The sequence below is a fragment of the Lathamus discolor genome, chromosome 2 (genome assembly GCF_037157495.1).
Source record: "Lathamus discolor isolate bLatDis1 chromosome 2, bLatDis1.hap1, whole genome shotgun sequence".
Taxonomy (NCBI): domain Eukaryota; kingdom Metazoa; phylum Chordata; class Aves; order Psittaciformes; family Psittacidae; genus Lathamus; species Lathamus discolor.
The window spans coordinates 39,046,054-39,061,484 of NC_088885.1; positions in this window are offsets into that span (position 1 = coordinate 39,046,054).

The window sequence follows — 15,431 nt, forward strand, 5'->3', positions numbered from 1 at the left end:
CAGGAATCCCAGAGGGCTGGTGCCGCTTCCTCTTGCAGAGAAGACTGGAAACAGAGCTGGCAGGGGGACTCCAGAGGAGTTTGCTTCAGTGCAGCACTTCAACACTTGTAGCAGAAGGATCAAAGGTTTTATAGCTGTCTCTGCATCATCCTGCAGGAGCTCACTTAAGGGCAAATTCTCAGACGGTTCACATTGTCTTGGCTTTGGACATGAAGGATGTCATGAAAGTGATCTGGCTGATAACCCTGTGAGTGCAGGCTCCTGCAGTGCAATCATCCACACGACCCCAGCAGTCACGGTGACCTGAGGGAATGCCACTTCTCTGCAGAGAAACCTCCCACAGTACTGCCATAAATACAGGATAATGCCTGTAGTCTTGGTCAGGGTGGTACACCTCCACATTACAGCCGCAGAGCATCCGAACAGAAAGCAATGTGGCAGTCCCTCCTCACCAGGGTCTCAGCGCTGACATTGCCAGAGAGCATTAAATGCAGGATTACCTGGCAATCTGCCTAGCAAACAGCCCAAGATAGTGCTGATCAACCCCTAACCCATGCTATAGACATGTCTATATGTGGCAGCATTTTGGCCCACTGCAGCTGCCTGGAGATCCCTCCCTCATCCTTTTCTCAGGGGCCAGCGGAAACTAACTTGACCTATACCAGAGAGATTACAAAAAATATGCCTAGGGGGATAGACTAGTCAGTTATTATGACACATTCCTGTCTTAATTTAAGACCATGCCAAATTCTGTTGTCTCTCCATGGACTCTCATACTGAAGGAAAGGCACGAGGACAATGCCTGCACTGGTCTGTTGGATAGCTGCCCAGGCTGTCCTAGCCAGGTTACATGGTGGACAAGCAGCAGCCGTATGTCAGGCCTGACAGCTGTATCCCAGATGTCCCTGTCATGGCATACCAGATAAGCCATTCATCAGCACACCACTTCATATAAAACTCTTTTTAGCTTTTCCAGCAATGACTTTTTAGTGTTTGTCCTGTCACCTGCTTGTCTGCACTATGCAAATGCCATAACCCATATAGTATGGGCTCTTACCTGTTCTCTCTCAACGCCCATCCTGATGCTTTTGAAGCAATGTGTTGCAACTGTTTGTGACTTCTGATGTTCAGAAAGGGCAACAGAGTGCTGGAAATTTCACCGAGAACAGCACAAAAAGAGAAACTATTCTTTACACTCTGGTACCAGCAATTTGAATCTTCTTGGAAGGCACTGCTATGAGTGCACAAGCACAAGTAAGTCTTTCTTTCATATTCCATGCCAAAGTGTCTTGGTGGTGTCTTGGTGGTCTTGGGTAGTTTTATCAGTGTATTGGTAGTGTACTCTAATTTCAGGATTTCAAAGGCCATCTTCATATTCCTATGTGAGGGTTTAGTATGAGCTTCAGAGCAAAAGTGTGCCTACTTTATGGCTGCCATCCCAATCCAGAAGTGGGTGGGTATTGCAGTTCTTAAGTATACAAGCAAAAGTCAGCTATATACATGGTACAGTAGCTTAGTAGCAAGTAGCTGTAATTCCCAGCAAGTTTAGAAGAGTGTAAGTGGACAATATACATCTGGTGGTTTAGTATGCCCAGGACATCATAAGAGCATTTAGAAAACATAATATCCACAAACAAGCTATAGCTATGAATGCAATTCTTTTCCCAGGTACTGGGACAGGAGGTGTCCCGTGGGTATAGAATCATTCTGTCATACTCCAGGACTTCAGTGATGACAACTTTTTGTGCACTTTGCACAAGGCTTTAGGGGAAAGGATGCAATGGAGAATAAGGCCTTTCCTGTAATCTGATAAAGAAATTAATACAAGTGGCAGTGCACTCTAAATTGCATAGTGATTAATCATCCTGCACAAAGGCAAAGCATCTCCCCCTTCACTTTGAGACAAACAGGGCAAACCAGACGCATAACAGGAAAGCCGGAACAAGTAAGTCTCCAGGAGAAAGTTCTAGTGGATGACTGTGCAAATGCCAAAACAAATAACAAATACGTAAAAACTATTACCCCCTCCTCATTGTAGTTTGTTCTCATTGGTAAACACAAAACCCACACAATTCTCTGCAAATGTTCCTGGAAAATATCGCATCTGAGAAGTCAAGCTTTAACATTGGAAATAGTTTAAATATTACGAAACAGATGACTTTTAATAACTCTTAAACTTGATACATGCATTGAAAATATGATCCATATGTTCATAGCCATATATTTTGGAAAATACATATTCATAGTTGATGAAATCAGTATAATTTCAGGCACAGGATTTCAATTCTATCTCAAGTAATGAGAAGGAAAAAAGCTTGTGAGAGCACAGTCCATTTTCTACTATTTCCTACTACCATAAGCCCTACTTTTTAATTTGGCTTTTTTGTACTTGCAATTAGCAAGAATATGCCATTTGTCTAGACAACAGAGTAGCTGACTATCTGGCATTTCTGGCATTATTAGGACTAAGAAAGCACATGAGTATCTGTTGTAAATTCTTTTCTAGTATGTAATATTGTAATAAGCCACCAAAATTCTTAGGTTGGACTGCACTCAATTAACCCTCCATTTCTGACCTTGGATAGAGCTGTTTCTTAGAAGTAATTATTATGTACTTCTTCAGTGAAGTAAGACTTTTTGTTTCATTCCCTTCCTTGCATTTCATTTCTCCCCCAGTACAATTTCTGCTGTGTGTTAAGTTTCAGTATTGGTGGAGAAAAACTAATTTTTCAGAAGATTTTTTTTCCAGATGTTTTATAATTATGGTGTCTGTTGGATTAGGGTCAACAGGGACCTCAGAAAGGATGGTGTGAATTCTAAGGAAGCATAAATAGAGCAAGAACAGTTCCTACCCACTTTGTGTTAGTATCAGAAAGCATACTCTAGCTTTAAAGGGGAAAAAACAACAACAAACCCAAACAAACAAACCCAACCCAAAATATTTAACTGGCATGGTGTAAATACTAACGCTGGTATTCACTGGTACTCAGTTTGCACCAGGCTGCAGGCGATCAGATCTCCTGCACTTCTTCAATCAGTCTTTTTTGAAGTTATTGCTTCCCAGCTGAGACATGTTAGCTGACACTGGGCATGTACCTAATCTTCTGCAAACTCTTGGTAAAATATGGCTAACCACTTTCACTTTTACAGCCTACTGGTATTACAGACAAAGACTGGAAAAACAGTTTCTAATAGTGGAGAGCTATTTGATTTAGGCATTATAAACTGAAAATTCCTGATGACTTGAAGTAGATACTAATGAATTTGCAATATGCTCCTGCAGTTTACACTACTGGTCTGAATGTAAACCACAGCACTAACAAGAGTTGCTTTTGAATCTCTTGTATCTATGCCAAATGAGATATTTCATACCTTTCCCTCTTCCTCGAGAATTCACAACCCAAAAGGTGTCTCAGATTCAGGACAAAGAACAAACCTTCAGGTCCCTAGCTTTCTCAAGAATTACACTTTGTATGTTCAGAGTGGCTATTTGAATAGCAAAAAGGACCTTTCCTCTTTTCTGCACTCTTGTTCTACTTGTTTCAGAAATGGCCATTTTTGACAAAGAATTGTCAGTGTTGTTTCCCAGCGCAGTTGGTGGTTCACGTGGTAAGAAGCAGTCTTGGCAGAAGAGACATTCATGTTCGCTATATTCATGGTTACAAAATAGTGGCAGATGCCAGACTTTGCTCTCTAATGCTCTTATAATCAGCGAGACTTACTTCATGCAAGTAAATGCATAAAACTTCTGAGTTCTCAGGTTAGTTCTATATCACTGAAAGTTTACCAAAAGCAGTAATTTCTGCTTTACATTATTTGAAACAAAAGAAAACATGGGCTTTTGCATTCTTTGTAACAAAACCCAAATCTGCACAGTGCCTCTGTTGCTGAGATTACATGATAAGGAAATCATCTGAAATACAGCTGGCAACCAGTACTGTTTCTCAAGTACTGAAAGTTCCTAGGCAGTATGTTTGATGAAAAACATACTGCGTGTTCATTTATCCCCTATGTCTATTTAAAATGTGAGATATAAACATCTCTTCTACAGACATACTCAACAAACCTATATCTGGTTTACATCCTTCAGTCACCGCAATGACATTTTGTTAGCTAATTCATTGTGGAACTGATTCTTAACAAAATGGAAGCAAATTCAGTTTGTTAAGTTTAACCTGATCACGCAATACCTTTCCAGTAAGTCTACCACTACAGCTCTGGCTGCCTTACATTAGGCTGCTGCAAATACTTCTACCATAATTAATCTGCTTCAACGGGGGAAAGAAAAAAAGGAGTTGAAAGCAAACTTCTAAATGATATGGTTCTGCACCTTACAGTGTGAATACAGTGCAATTTTTAGCTCTGAGAAGACAAGTAGGACAGTGCAAACCCCCATGCAGTGACAGGGAAGAAGCAGTGTTTGATACCTCTGTGACTGACAGATAATAATCAGCAATGACAATGTAACAGTTTTGGCAGTACCTTGCTTCTTTTCAACTCTGCCTGTTGGCTACAACTGCTATTTTCACTCTAATTATACAATGTTTCACATTACCTATTTAAATCAGAAAATAATTCAACCAGCTCTCTCAGGAAAGATCTAATGAAGAAGAGAATCCCTTCCCAAATGAGATTTTTCCATGCCTTGTCCATCGCATTACCCCATCGGCTGAGCTTGCAGACTGGTAAGAAAATAGAAAGACTTCCACAAGCGTTCAGTGGAAAAATCAGATCACAGGGTTTTCCCTAAAGTTTAAAAAGTCATCTGTGGGTACTTCAAGTAACCCCTAAGGCTTGGTAAATTTGTCAATTTGTCTATCAGTAGTTAGATACAACAAAAGCTTCTTCCTCAGATGCATGGTTTTATCTCTGCACTAGATTTCAGATGAGAGCATGAGGGCAGTAGAACAGAATAAGATTGTTAGTGAAAAGCCAAAAATATCCTGTACAGAAGCCAGCCATTTCTAGATGGCTAACGCAAAAGGTAGCAAAATGTGTTCAGCAGGCTCAGCTAGGGAAGGTTGCCCTCAGCCATGTCCAGCTAGGTTTTCTGAATCTGTGAGCATGGAGACTGCACAACCTCTCTGGGCAACCTGTGCCAGTGCCCAGTCACCCTCACAGTAAAAATCTTTTTTTCTTTAATGTTTAAGTAAAATTTCTTGTATTTTTGTTTGGACACATCACCTTTTGTCCTATCACTAGATACCATTGAAAAGTCTGGCTCTATCTTCTTAACTGTTTTACTTCAGGTATCTGTGCTCATGGATATGATGCCCCTAAGCCTTCTCTTCTCCAGGCTGAAGAGACCCAGCTCTCTCAGCTTCTCCTGATGCAGCAAATGCTTCAAGCCCCTTACCATCTTTGTGGATCTTTGCTGACCTTGTATGCCTTTGTGCCTCTCCTCCTGGGGAGCCCAGCACTGGACCTAGCACTCCAGATATGCCTCATCAGGACTTGAGTAGAGAGGAGGAGTCACCTCCCGCAGACTTCTGGCAATGCTCTGCCTAATTTAAGCCCAGGAGTCTTTTGACCTTAGATGCTGCAAAGACACATTGCTGGCTCATGTCCCCAGAGCATTTTCTACAAAGCTGCTTTCTAGCTGGTCCCAGCCTGTACTGGTGCATGGGGTTATTCCTTCCCAGAGGTAGGACTTGGCACGTCTGTCTGTTGACCTTCAAAACAGTCCTGTTTGTCTATTTCTCCATCCTGCTGAGGTCCCTCTTATTGGCAGCACAACCCCTTGGTGTATCAGCTACTCCTCCCAGTTTTGTATGACCTACAAATCATGTTCCTTGTTTGCTTTCTCTCTGACATACTACCTTAAATTAATTCTCATAGAGTGCTAATGGGAATAGAGCAGTCTCTTTCCTCAGCATGACCAGTAAGTGTGATGTAAGCATAGTCCTCTGGGGAACAGGGACAGGGATTTCAACATTCCCCTGATGAAAGCAACAGAATCACAGAATCACAGAATCCCAAGGGTTGGAAGGGACCTCAAAAGATCATCTAGTCCAACCCCCCTGCAAGAGCAGGGTAACCTACAGTACATCACACAGGAACTTGTCCAGGCGGGCCTTGAGTATCTCCAGTGTAGGAGACTCCACAACCCCCCTGGGCAACCTGTTCCAGTGCTCTGTCACTCTTACAGTAAAGAAGTTCTTCCTGATGTTAACGTGGAACTTCCTATGCTCCAGTTTGCACCCATTGCCCCTTGTCCTATCACTGGATATCACTGAAAAAAGCCTAGCTCCATCATCCTGACACCTACCCTTCACATATTTGTAAACATTGATGAGGTCACCCCTCAGTCTCCTCTTCTCCAAGCTAAAGAGACCCAGCTCCCTCAGCCTCTCCTCATAAGGGAGATGTTCCACTCCCTTAATCATCTTTGTGGCTCTGCGCTGGACTCCTTCAAGCAATTCCCTGTCCTTCTTGAACAGAGGGGCCCAGAACTGGACGCAATATTCCAGATGCGGCCTCACCAAGGCTGAGTAGAGGGGGAGGAGAACCTCTCTTGACCTACTAACCACTCCCTTTCTAATGCACCCTAAGATGCCATTTGCCTTCTTGGCCACAAGAGCACATTGCTGGCTCATGGTCATCCTCCTATCCACCAGGACCCCCAGGTCCCTTTCCCCTTTGCTACTTTCCAGCAGGTCACCCCCCAACCTGTACTGGTACATGGGGTTGTTCTTCCCCAGATGCAAGACTCTACACTTGCCGTTGTTAAATTTCATCAAGTTTCTCCCCGCCCAACTCTCCAGCCTGTCCAGGTCTCGCTGAATGGCAGCACAGTCCTCTGGTGTGTCAGCCACTCCTCCCAGTTTTGTGTCATCAGCAAACTTGCTGAGGGTGCACTCAGTTCCCTCATCCAGGTCATTGATGAAAATATTAAACAGCACCGGTCCCAGCACCGACCCCTGAGGAACTCCACTAGTCACAGACCTCCAGCTAGATTCTGCGCCATTGACCACAACTCTCTGCCTTCTTCCTTTCAACCAGTTCTCGATCCACCTCACTACTTGATCGTCAAGCCCACACTTCTTTAGCTTATCTATGAGGATGCTGTGGGAGACAGTATCAAATGCCTTACTGAAACCAAGAAAAACTACATCTACCGCTCTACCATCATCCCTCCACCTAGCAACAAGCCAGTATCCTCAGTAAAGTGCTCTATGCATTAGAGATCTTATGTAGGTATAAGGATCTGTGCTTCTCTCCCAGCCATCTCTGGAGAAACAGTGACAATACTTTTTTTCAAAGTCCAGTTCAGGCTACATTGGACAATTTTAAAGAATGTCTTCACTGAGCCCTAGAAAATGCTTGTTTCTAGATCCTGAATCCTCGAGATACATTCTGATTTGCTCAGACTGTGACAGAAACCGAATTTTAGGGAGCTTACAAATCAAATGGGAGTTACTCAATGTGCTTATATACTTCTAAAAGTTATGTATCAAATAAGTGGATGGTCCAGGATTGCGACTTTTAAACTGGGTGATTAACTTCTGCTTAACTTCCGCTCCAGACATCTTCATAGTCTAGAATGACTTACAGAAGGAAAGCAAGTGTCACAAGCTTCTAATCTGAAACATATGAAATATAGAACTTTAGCCTGATTTTTCCTTTCCATCCAGCCCTATAAAGCCCCCACATTGTACAATATCCACTTTAAACTACTGCTACAGACTCTAGAAAAGGGAGGAGAATTAGAGATGAGACAGATATTGCATAGTTATTTCATCCTATATAACAGCCCCAGCCAGTCCACATCCCTGAAAATTAGTACAGTTTATACTGTACAAAGAGTATTAAAGCTACAGATTTTATGCCTAGAAGTTAAAATAAGTAAGCATTTTTGAAAAAAAAATAACAATTGCAAACTCTACTTACTACCTATCATCGTCAGCCATCTGCATTTCTGCCAAGGCTATATGAATACGTGAAGTATACAAATACAATTTTGTTAATGAGCTTGCTTGGAAATCTGAAATTCAAAGAATAACAACTTCCTTTCATAAGTGAACAGTTTAATTGCTATCAATAAACTTACTCTGTTCCTGTACTGCACAGTTCTGACTGTAGCACGAGCTTTCCACATTTTTGTTAATCCCAAAATGTGCCCATCAGATAAAATTTTCTATTTGGATAGCAATTCTTGTCTTTCCAAAGTTGTTCATAACTCTGGAACATAGGCTTTAAAATGCCAAATTACTAAGATGTCTCTTTATCTGAGTGAATACATCCTCAGTTAAAGCAATAGTGCCTCAGTTAAAGCAATAGTGCCTTACATTTCAGAGATTGCCTTGAGAGAAACCAGGAAGAAATTAAAGATGAACAGGAGTGAAGGACAATAATGAACCAAATGTATCTCAAAGGTGATTGCAATGCATTTTAAATGTATAATTTGATTTAAGACAAATTTTATAAATAACAGGCCCTTTGATAAGAGCATTTTTCAAAGCCCCTGCTTAATTTCTGTGGCAGTTTTGGGCCTGACTTCTCCTTGAAGTCATTGAAATTCATTGGCACAAAACAGGTTTGCACCCCCACAGGGACTCCAAGGGGTTGTTTTAACAGAAATACCAGCTGACAAACTTCAGCACTCCTCTGGTGTCCTTGAGGTTCCAAATATAAGAAGAAAAATCTGTACCCATCTGAGAGAATTGGTGTAATACAAATGGATAATATACAGAACTGCGATTCCTTCAGAAGACCAGACACCTGTGGTAGAATGAAAGCAGAATTTTTGCATTATTCAGTATTTCATCGGAACAGGGGATAAACAATAATTGGGTAAAATATGGGACATGGGAAGACCAGAAGATGCTAGATGAGACAGACCGTACATCAGAAAATGGTTATCCCACAGGCAACAGCTTCTTTCCCTCCTGAGTACATGATGACTCTCTCACCTCTGCAAGCTGAGAGATAAAAATGTCATCAGGTTTTGACCCACTGGCTTCTTCAGCTCATATTGTAACAGCTGAGTTTGGCTTGTTGCTCTGTGAAAGCAGTCACTGAGGTAATGCTCCTCTATCTAGACTAGTCTTTTCATAAGCTATGTTACAATTTAGTCATCCCCAACTCTGGCAAATTTAGCTGAGAGAAAGCAGGGGACAGACTGGTTAATAGGTCATTTGATCATACAGCTTTTACATTGCCCGAAAACTAAGCTAAAAAAATCACCACTGTAGGATGTAGTTCACTCTGATGTTCAAGGCTTTAGCAGCATTTTGAGTTTCAACAGGGAACTCCAGGAAATTTCATACTCAGGAAAGTTTGTTTAAATGCACATGAAGATTCTACAATGCTATTCAAACATGACAATATCCAAAACAACATCCAATGCTCAAAATTCAGATAAAAAAATTGTTTGGATTGCTTTTGCTTTATGAAGTGCTGTCTCCCATCTTCTCAGCTGAGCTGTACATCTCTAGTTAGCCCCATATTTATACAGGCAGGAAAAGAAAAAGATGTTTCACTTTGGTCTAGAAAATAATGAGAGTAATGAAATGGTAACATAATTTTAAAAGGTGTAGAGAAGATGTTGCCTCTAAGTGTAGCAGTCAGTCAACATGTATCCATCCACCAAAAAAATGGAGTTGCTCATTTCTTGCTATCAAAAAATTATCATCGTTTATAGTTGTAAATGTAATTATTTGATCAATATTTCCTCTGTGGAAAACCAAATTTGAATTATTTATGTAACAGTGATACAGGTCCTTTGGAAGTTTGCAAACATACACTTTTGTGCTGTTTCAATCACATGCTTTCTAAAAGTTGTTTTTCTCATCAGGGGGCTACAACTAGTTAGCACTTCACAAAGGTGCTACAAGGTAGAGTTGGAGATAGTGAGTTTGTTGCATCAGTACTTGCTCTTGTTCATTTTTTTTTTGAAAATGTTCTACATTCAGTTGCTCCAGGAACAGCTCTTTTATTCACCTTAAAAATTGTATTTTAATGTGGTAAAAGGAAAAAAAATCTCTTTTTCTGCTTTAAACAGCTATAGAATTGCAAACAATACCAATTTACCCAAGGAATGTTATGCTTCAATAATATTTAATTCAAAGTAAGGGATTTATTTAACATGAAATCTTTACAGATTTCCTTCATAATTTATTTATTTATTTATTTATTATTTATATTATTATAGTTTTCTTAATAAATATAATTCCTGTCCTTTTAATGACACAGGTTGGTAGGTTTAGCATTTTAAGCTCTTTGGTTTGTAATCCAGTCTGATTTCACATTGGATTTTTTTTAGATGTTGTTTCTTGACATCTTTTAGGTATAAGCACTATAAACCAGAAGCTCATTATATGGCCTTTCTAGAAAAACTAGTTTCTATTTTCTAAATGCTGCAATTCTTTCTGAGCCAGCTACATACTGTTCACAAAATCATAGCAAGTAACAGTTCATATCATAAATCATATGAAAATACCAACATTTTTAGTCATGACCCCTACCTGTATATTGCATGTTTGCCCTCAGAACACATTTATGGTCTGAAGAATATCTGGAGATAATGAAAGTGGCAGTAAATGCATTCTTAGGAATACTGTATACTTCATACTAATCACTTATTTATGTGTGGGGCAGATCCAAGGTAGTAGAAAAGAAAATTAATAGCTATTTTCTGGCAGGAGAGTTTACTCCATTATTATGCAGTGGATATCACAACAGAGAAGGGTTGTTTCTGCTTGGGCTCTCCCAGTGAATTGACAAGACGTTTGGCTGTCATCCTTAAAATTTTTGGATATACAAAACCAGGCTTTGAAATAAATATTTACATTTGTTGTTTTATATAAAGCACTGTGCCAAGACCGAATGAGAAAATGGCTTTAAACCTTCAAAAATGTTGAAGTAATATTTAGCTCTTCTCATTTTAAAGCATTCCTTTCTTCTAACTGCATTTGTGCTTCTCATTTGGGAATTCCTTGCAAGATCAGATTGTCTGAGGCTTTTAACATAATGGAAGAGAAAATCTAGAAGATGCTGTGGAAAACAGGTTATTATCCCATGAACTTGTTTTCTACCCAAAGCTTAGCTTAGGAGGATATTTGAGGTCTATTCAGTGAGGATATTTGCAAGGAAATAATAATATCTGTCTGAACAGATGTCGTCCTAAGGGCTTGGGTATTCTAAACGGTGGCTAGTACAAAATCTTGAAGTGAGATTTATATTTGTTCATTTATTTATTAAAGAGGATCACAGTCAAAGTAGCTAAGTTGCACTCTCATGAAGTTACTACTGAAAAGATGGCAGTAAATGTAGCTAGGGCATTACCTGTTTTTAACACCAGCCTGTAGGGTAAGAGAATATGAGTGGGAGAGCTGGATTTGCCTCAAATGCCCAGCTGAGGGCTAGGTAGTGCACTGCATCATTGTGCACTGCATCGTTACTTCCTCAGGCTTCAAATTTCCACCAGCTGTGATTGTACAGAGGAGTTGTGTCAGGATGGGAATTGGATAAGTGCGTCACTCAGGTTTGTAGATTATGAGCCAGACTTTGATTCTTTAGTATTACAGTATGACATTATGGCATCCATACAGTGAAGAGGTGTACTCTTGAAATTCCAGCCTGTTTTTCAGGCTACTGTGCAAACAGGGCTATCTAAGAGCTGTCAGTGGTATAAATGCTCTGAAGAGCAATAGTTCCATCAAATTTGAAGAACTGCAATAAACCAGCTTCATCCCATGGCGGTTTTAATACTTGCTAGAAGCCCAGAGCACTGGAACAATCAAACTAGAAAAATTTGATCTCCCCTCTAGAGTGACTTATCTGGCAATGCTCAGAGAACCTGACCTAATTTCAGCAACCCTTCTTGCACTCATGCTAATATGAAATGTGACAAGAGCACTTAAAAACTATTCCTGATAAAATCTCAGGGGCAAAGGGTGGCTTGTGTCTGTATCCTATCTCATTACTCCACCAGGCAACTCTGCAAGCTGAGCTGTCTTAGCTGAAATCCAAATGACTCGTCATTTTAAAGACAATTATCATGCTAATGTAGATTTAAAGCAAAAATTCTATAGTAGCTTGAAACATTCCCTATGGCCTGTAAAGGACATGACTGTTTATAAATAAGAGTGGATGTTTATATTGTTAATGTTTTCCTTTTCTCTTAAAGATTCATAACTGCAAAATAGCTCATCCATATAAAATGAGTTTCATCAAAAATAATTGATTGTTTTAAATTATTATTACAGTACATAGAGCTTGCATGATCTCTGCCTCAATTCAGAGCTTTTCTATAGGAGTTTATGAATCAAAATAACAAATAAGTTATCCCAAATGGATATTCTTCGGCTGGCTTACTGGTAAATGTGATGTCATTCAAGAACAGCTAGTATTACAGAAAGGGTTTCTTTTTTAATTATTACTACTTTCATACTAGCCTGCTTGATAAAATATCCTTTATTAAACTGAATTTACATTTATGGAGCTGAACTAAAACACCGCCTTTTCAAAAACTGATGCCTAGAGCTGGTGCAGTATGATGTGATTATCTGTCTGTCACACCGTGAACATGGGTGTGATGTCTGCAGGTCCCTCAGGAGAGTTTTACTGCTCACAAGTAACACTGGTGAAATGTTACATTTGGAAATGTTATCATACATAGCGTTTTTACCAGCGGCATTCTTGCACATGAGACTAGCTCTGCTAGAAGTGTGTTCACAGCATCATTGTGAATCTGAGAGGCTTCCATGACTGCTACAACCCTATATGCTTAAAATAAGCAGGATGAAAGTTCTGTAAGGCTCTAGTAATAGAATCCCCAGGTAGATCTGCATTCATAGCACAAATTAAAATCAGAACAAATACCAGAATACAAGGGTATGGAACAACATGGAATAATATAGAATAACATGGAATGGCATGGAGCAATAAAGCAAATACTGCTTTGATGAAAAGGTAGTTTCCACCAGAGAGCAGGCTGGAATTTTAGCCTCAAAACATTGATCAGATTTATTAGGCAACAAACTATATTTTCACTCTGTATAATGGCTTCAGTAGCTATTGGATCAGTGTTGCAAAATGACAGATATTTGATTGGTTGCTACTAAATATACCAACCTGGTAGGTACATATAAGCAGCTATCAGATAAATTACAAGCTCTGAAATAATCGTACTTAATCTATGTCAATGAACCTTGGGTTTTGATTCGGCTCACCTTACAGGTAAAACTTTTTCTGTGGTACCTCTCAGCAGAGTGTAGCTTTTTGACAGTTTGACCTTTCTCTAAGCGGGATGTATGGCCCTGGGCATGTTTTTCGTTTAAACTTCAGGAAAAGCAACTGAGGATCTGCAGAAGCAAAGGTCTCTTGGCATATACATACTTACTAGAGTGAAAGGGAATTAGTCATATAAGCCAACATTTTTAAATCCTTCCAAAATAAGATTAATCACCCGATGCTCCAGGACTTTTATCATTGGTCCAGTCAGTCCTGATGTCCTTGCTTTGCAGTACATGGGATACTCGCCTTTTTGGCACTGTACATTATTTCCTGGAGGGCTTTAAGGTCTGCAGTTACCTGGGTTTTTGCATGAATCAATTTTACTGCACACCTTTTTAAGCTACAGGAAATATGAGAAGTCTGTATTGTTTCTCTTGGTTATAGTGCACTCTGGAAAGCACCACCACAGAATTCTAATCTGTCTTTGCTCTAAATGCATGGGGATTAGTGCTAACAGAAGTTGCATGTGAGAGTTGCTCACAGTATCCAGAGAACAGCCAAGCACCACTTCCCATTCATGAAATCCTGCTGTGTTTATCTTGGGGCATTTTGGCTTCATAGTTTCCATGTATGTAGTCATAACCACATGGAGCAATCCTCAGTTAAACCATCTTCCCTCTAAAACAATAAGGAAAATAAACACCAGAAACATTAGAGGTGCTCTGGGAGCCCTGCATTTAGCTTACCTGTGAGTTTCAGCATGTATCCCACCATAGCCAAGGATCACAAAGGCTGCAGCTATGAATCAGAGCTCTTTTTATGATAGCTGGCCTGCACAGAAAGCATGTTTGTAGCAGGATGGAGTGCACTATGTGCCAGCCACCTGAGTACTACCAGCTTGCTGAAGCTGAATTCACAGCCAGCGCTGAACCCCACTGCTTTCCTGTTACCCGTGCTGCCTCACTTTGGTCATTTGCCATACAGACTTCTGGCTGCCTGGGGATGTACTGCGAGACGTCTTTACACACCTTGCTAAACCATGTTGTCACAGGCCAGCTGTTCCACAGCAGGCTTTCATTTACCCTTGGCTCTGTAAGTCTTTGTGGATCAGCAGTGGTATTTCAAAATCATTTTGAAGCATGGGAGAAGGTGATGAAATCATTTGGATTTCCAATTTGGAGCAATTTTCTCTCAGCAAAGCCACTGGGTGACAAATATTTAACAACTCATATGCTTCTTGCTAGAAATATGAAGATGCAACCTATCTGCAGATGTAATTATCCACAGTATTAACACCATCTTGGGGTATTTTTACAGAGAGCAATGTAAATTGATACAGAGGTTATGAAAATGCCTCTTGACAAGGCTGGTGTTTCTTAATCACGGATCACAAGGAGATTTATAATTTCTTACTGACAAAGATAGGAAAAGTTTCAAAGATCATGGATCCCTGTAAGAAAGACCTGACAAACAGTGAAGGGCACTGATAGCACTTCTGTGGCAGCAGAGCCTCAGGGCTTCACACTTTCTGAGGACTTACAATACTGCTCTGATATTAGTGAAATGAAACAACCTGGTAAAGGCCACAACCTGTCCATGTTAACAACATGATTTTCCTACTGCTGTCTGGATGGCTAAGTAAAGACTAAAACTGTTTGGAAAAGATTTTATATTCTACAGAAGTTACAGAATTATCAAGTAATTGCGTCAATTTATTCTAAAGATATTTGATTCCGCTGATTTGGGTGATGACAGTGATTAGGCAGCAAACAATACTAAACCTTGAAAGACATAGTTTTGGATGGGGGGGAGGGGATTATGTTTGGTTTTGTAATAAACTGGTCCTCTGCACCTCTTGCATATGGCTCTCAATCTGACCATTCTTTTAATGTAACACAATGCTACTTCTAACCATCTGAGCTCTGGAAAGATAATTGAACTAACTTTTCATAATCTTGTACCTGTTACCTAAGTTTATTCATAAGCACTTTCCTTACTGAAGCATAAGTTTAGTAAGAAAGGTTCACTAATAGCAAATGCTAGTGAATGCTGTACCTTCCTTTGCACTGATGGATTGCAACACATCATTGTACCTCCTGGACATAAAAACTTTTTTTAAAGATTTTTTTAAAATAAATTATTTTTAAAACATTTTGCATTTATAGTATTTCTATGTTTTGTACTTGTATGTTACGTTTACAAGCATGCTACCTTTTTAATATTTATGTTGCTCATCATGAAAAATATGTATG